The 5,590-nt window shown below is 47.8% G+C and overlaps 1 long non-coding RNA gene across 5 annotated transcripts; it reads left to right on the plus strand.

Moving 5' to 3' along the window:
- Window positions 1-491: 491 nt before the first annotated feature.
- LOC149915948 (uncharacterized) lies at window positions 492-4,616 on the plus strand. 5 transcript variants are annotated; one of them, XR_016471380.1, is made up of 6 exons: window positions 492-1,062; window positions 1,260-1,355; window positions 1,943-2,013; window positions 2,150-2,287; window positions 2,844-4,144; window positions 4,440-4,616. It is a non-coding gene; the product is annotated as an uncharacterized LOC149915948 (long non-coding RNA). The 5 variants fall into 5 exon arrangements; XR_016471381.1 differs by having other exon boundaries at window positions 2,114-2,287; window positions 2,844-4,616; XR_016471377.1 differs by having other exon boundaries at window positions 2,844-4,616.
- Window positions 4,617-5,590: the final 974 nt, after the last annotated feature.

Genomic DNA, 5,590 nt, shown 5'->3' on the forward strand with positions numbered 1-5,590 from the left:
GAAGTTGCTGCCATGCCTTGTTTTTACTGAAGTTGCTGCCATGCCTTGTTTTTACTGAAGTTGCTGCCATGCCTTGTTTTTACTGAAGTTGCTGCCATGCCTTGTTTTTACTGAAGTTGCTGCCATGCCTTGTTTTTACTGAAGTTGCTGCCATGCCTTGTTTTTACTGAAGTTGCTGCCATGCCTTGTTTTTACTGAAGTTGCTGCCATGCCTTGTTTTTACTGAAGTTGCTGCCATGCCTTGTTTTTACTGAAGTTGCTGCCATGCCTTGTTTTTACTGAAGTTGCTGCCATGCCTTGTTTTTACTGAAGTTGCTGCCATGCCTTGTTTTTACTGAAGTTGCTGCCATGCCTTGTTTTTACTGAAGTTGCTGCCATGCCTTGTTTTTACTGAAGTTGCTGCCATGCCTTGTTTTTACTGAAGTTGCTGCCATGCCTTGTTTTTACTGAAGTTGCTGCCATGCCTTGTTTTTACTGAAGTTGCTGCCATGCCTTGTTTTTACTGAAGTTGCTGCCATCTTTCCCTTTTTTTGGCATCTTGACCACTTTCAAGGGGTGGAAACCATAAGGGCAGCATCTCTCCATGGAGACTGCTTTCTCTATGGTGTGGGGTGATTGTTGTTGGAATAGGGTAACTGATTCTTTCTTCATTGTTGGATTTTAATCTCCCCTTCTGGGGGGTTCCTGACCACACTTAAGGTCTGGCAGCAGGATGAGCAGCTATTGTACCTGGTGAATGTTTCCTTTAGAGCATGGAGTGAACCCTTAGAACAGAGTGAGTGTTTCTTTATTTCAGGGTTGCAATCTCTCCTTTTTTTGGTAGATCTCGCCCCGACTTAAGGGCTGACAGCCTTAAACGTGGTATCTATCTTAGGCGACTGTCTCCTTGGGAGTGTGGGGGGAGGTCTGGTCCTTGAGAAAGGGCGAGTGATTCCTTCTTATTTCAGCCCCATTTTGGGGGCATCCTGACCACATTTAAGTGCTGGCACCTGTAAGGACAGCGTTTATCTCTGTAGACTGTCTCCTGTGGAGCATGGGCAAGTGTTGGTTCTTGAGAAGGGGGTAAGTGGTTTCTTTATTTCAGGGCTGTAATCTCTTTCTCTCTTTTTTTTTTTTTTTTTTTCCTCTAGTATCCTGACCACATTTTAAGGGGTGGAAGCCACAAGGGCAGCATCTCTACCTGGAGACTGCTTCCTTGGCAGTGTGGGCTGAGTGTTCATCCTTGGAATGAGGTAACTTATTCTTTTTTTTTATTTCAGGGCTGTGATATCCCCTTCTGGGGGTATCCTGACTACATTTAAGGCCTGGCAGCCATAGGTGCAGCATCCTGGCGGCAGCTTCCCTGGGAGAGTGGGGTGAGTATTTGGAACGGGGCATGTAATTCCTTCTTTATTTCAGGGCTGTGAGCTCCACCTTTTTGGGGGGACCCCAAACTGGATTAGAGCAGCTGTATTTGCATGTTTGTCATCACAATGCCCTTTTTTCTTCTCTAAGGGAGATGAAGGTGTTATCTTCCTTTCTCTGATATGGTGATTGAAGGACTGACACGTGTTTCTTTCTTTCATTGCTCCCTCATTTCTGGAATGCTTCAATCAGCCTCAGGATAATGCTGGTTAGCTGACTGAGCATTGCTGTTGTGGGAATGCCCAGAGCTAACATCCTTTTCCATAAAGAGGTTCTTCATTCTCCAGGTCTTTTAAGCAAATCTTTCTGAGCTTGTTATCTTCTGGTTCCATCTCTGTTCACCATTTCATGGTTCTTATAGCATGATCTCCAACCTGGGGCTCCAAACATGGTTTGTGTGCACCTCTATCATCCTATTTCATGACTGTAGTTAAGAGTGTTATCCACTGCTTCCAAGCATACAAAGTTGTTTAAAGGCATTCTGTGCACCCTTACATGTAATAAATCAGCTGATCTTTTTTTTTTTTTTTTTTTTTAGCTTGATGGGGTTTAGGGATTGCTGGAGTTTGTCTCATCAGGGGTGTAAGCACTCTGAGATCTACTGAGCAGGTAACAGAGCATTCCAAGCCCCGTGTTTGTGCACTAGCTTGTATGCAGGCAGGTTTCTAATGGCTGTGGGAAGCTCACTTAGGGATCAAATGGGTTGCAGGCGGCTCACCTTTCTCTATGGGGTCTATTCTCCCAGCCTGCTGCACTACACGGCTGATGATAGAGTGAGGTGCTTCGGCCAGGACCTGAAGAACACTCCCAGAACGTAGTGGCCATCTGCTTCATCCTCACTGTGCTTAATATGGTCTGCACCACTCAAGCATAGTGATAACAGGTATTCTGTTCCTATTTTGTCTGGTTCTCTCCCATATCTCCCTTACAAATTTGTCAATGGTAATGGATCCCCAGGCATTGTTCTCAGAGCACATTGTGACTGACCACCTTGGGATCCTACAGTCCTTTCTGTTTGAACAGCAGTTCTGACTTCATCTTTATAGAAGGCCAAAAATTGTCCTCTTTTGGACCACTGTACTCAGCATCACCCCAGATATCTCCATCCTAATTGTCTGGAGATCCTATTAGTTTCCTAATCTCTATGACACCCAAACCCCCATCCCTCTTCCTTCCATCCCCTGTCCCCCATTCAATAGCTCTACAGCTCTGGTTCCCAACAGTGTGATGAAGTGAGGTCCCTGGTCTGCTGAATACTGGGACTGGTCCAGAGAGGCTCTGTGATACAGCTAGATCAGGTTGCCCAGAACCTGGCCCAGCCTCACCTTGGAAGGGACAAGGCATCCATCATGTGTCTGAGTAACCTGTTACACTGTGTCACCACCCTCACAAGATTTTCTTTATATCTAACCTAAATTTTTTCTCATTTTTCCCTTTAGGTATTGAAAGGCTGTTACCAGGTCACCTCAGAGCCTTCACTTCTCCAGGCTGAACAGCCCCAATTTTCTCTCTTCATAGGAAAGGCATTCCATCCCTCGGTTCATATTTGTGGCTATTCTCTGGATGTACTCCAACAGCTCTATGTCTGTGTCCTACACTGCAGCCATCCAAATCCAGACACAGCACTCCAGGTGAGGCCTCACCAGCATAGGGCAGAGGGGCAGGATCATCTCCCTTTGCCTACTGACCACGCATCTTTGGGTGGAACCCAGCATACAGTTAGCTTTCTGGGCTGGGAAGGTACATTGCTGAATGCCCACTACTCAGCCTATTGAGGTCTCTCTGGATGGTGTCCCATCCCTCTGGTGTGTCACTGCACCCCACAGCTCGGTGTCATTAGGGTGCACTTGACCCCCACTGTCAATGTCACTGATGAAGAGGCAATCCCAGATGTTTATACAAACTCGGCAAAGAACCGCTTGAGAGCAGCCCTGAAGAGAAGGACGTGTGGATCCCAGTGGATAAGAAGCTGGACATGAGCTAGCAGTGTGCACTTGCATCCTGGAAAGACAACTATATCCTGGGCTGCATTAAAAGAAGAACAGACAGCAGAGAGAGGGAGGTGATTTTTTTTTTTCTTTTTTTCTTTTCCCCCTCTACTTGGCTCTCATGAGGCACCATCTGCTTAACTGCGTCCAGGCCTGGAGCCCCCAGCACAGGAAGGACTTGGAACTCTCAGAGTGGGTCCAGAGGAGGGCACTAAGATGATCAGAGGCCTGGAGCACCTCTCCTATGAGGAAAGGTTGAGGGAACTGGGCTTGTTTAGACTGGAGAAGAGAAGGCTCTGGAGAGACCTCATTGTGGCCTTCCAGTACTTGAGGGAGTGGATAAACAGGAGGGGAAACAGCTGTTTATGAGGGTGGATCAGGATAGGACAAGTGGGAGTAGTTTTAAACTAAGACAGGAGAGGTTTAGGTTGGATATTAGGAGGAAGTTTTTCACTCAGGGTGGTGATGCACTGGAACATGTGCCTTGGAGTCACTTCCAGGAGGATCTGCTCTGCGATCATTCACAGCACAGAGGTGAGACTGACATGTTGATAGTTCCCAGGGTCATCCTTTTTATCCATAATAACAGATGTGCTGTTGCCTTTTTTCTACTCACCAGGGATTTCACCTGACTGCCACAACTTCTCAAATACCGTTGAGAATGGCTTGTTGACTGCATCAGCGAATACCGTCGTGACTCTGGGATGCATTTCATTGGGACCCATAGACTCCTGGATGTTCAGGTTCCTCAGGTGATCCCAAACCCTATCTTGACTCTCAGTGTGGGGCAGGGAGGTTGTTGGTGGGGGTGGCATTGCTTTCTCAATCCCCACCTGCACAGCCAAAGATGAGGGCTGTATATAATGAGCAGGTATCAGAGGAGATGGAAGCAAAAGTGTTATTGGGTATTTGAGCCTTTTCTTGTGTGTTGTTCTCAGCTACTGTGCTGCTGGTGAGCAGCATCATGCACAGAGTGCAGCCCCCCAATGTATGCAGGGTAGTGCTTTCGTTACTGTGCAGCATTACTGGGAGCTGTGGTTCTCCCAGGTGCTGTAACGTCTGCATGGAGAGATGTGTGAATCTTCATGAGAACAGCTAGAAACGGAAAGCTGGATTTCCTGGAATGCCCCAGAATCCCACTTTGCTGACTGGTAATTGTCTGCCCAGCAGGTAAGGGCAGCGTATGCACAACAATGTTTACCCATTATGTAGCATGGTACAACGTAGCACTCCCGGAGCCCTTTATTGCATTTTAGGGTACCCCAAAGGCTGCCTGTCCTTTTCTTCCCACATTCTATTTGTCTCTGGCCTTTCACTGCAGTGTTCTCCTTCTCTTTACCCTAGACATTCTCTACTGCATTTTCTTGCTGTCCTGTTTTGGTGTTCTGTGCCCCATTGTCGTGGCCATTGTACTTAGCTTTCTTTGCTGCATTCTCTTCAGCATTTAATTTTGGCGTTTCTTGCCATGTTCTCTTGGCCATTGTCCTCAGCATTTCCTGCCATCTCATAGCCATTGCCTGGGCGTTCCCTGTGGCATCCTCCTCGGTGTCCTGTTTTGGCGTTCCCTGTGGCATTCTCCTTGGCCTCCTGTTTTGGCCTACCCAGCCACCTTCTCTTGGCCTTCTGCATGGGCTTTCTTTGCCATGTTCTCTCTGGCCACTTGTTCTGGAGTTCCCTGCCACATCCTCTTGGCTTCCTGTTTTGGCACTTCCTGACATGTTGTCTTAGCTCTTGCCTAGGCATTTACTGCTGTGTTCTCTTAGCCTTCTGTTTTGGTATTTCTTGCCATGTTCTCTTGGCCGTTGTCCTCGGCACTTCCTGCCATCTCGTAGCCCTTGCCCGGGCGTTCCCTGTGATGTCCTCCTCGGCGTCCTGTTTGGCGTTCCCTTCCCTGTGGCATTCTCCTTGGCCTCCTGTTTTGGCCTACCCAGCCACCTTCTCTTGGCCTTCTGTATTGGCTTTCTTTGCCATGTTCTCTTTGGCCGCTTGTCCTGGCGTTCCCTGCCACGTCCTCTCGGCCTCCTGTTTTGGCATTTCTTGCCATGTTCTCTTAGCTCTTGCCTAGGCATTTCTTGCCATGTTCTCTTGGCCTTCTGTTTTGGTGTTTCTTGCTGTGTTTTCTCGGCCTTTGCTGTTGGCCTTCCCTGCTGTGCTCTCCTTGCCCTCACCATAGCTTATCACTGGGTATTTTCCTTGCT

The sequence above is a fragment of the Phasianus colchicus genome, chromosome 15 (assembly GCF_987193195.1).
Source record: "Phasianus colchicus chromosome 15, bPhaCol1.hap1.1, whole genome shotgun sequence".
Taxonomy (NCBI): Eukaryota; Metazoa; Chordata; class Aves; order Galliformes; family Phasianidae; genus Phasianus; species Phasianus colchicus.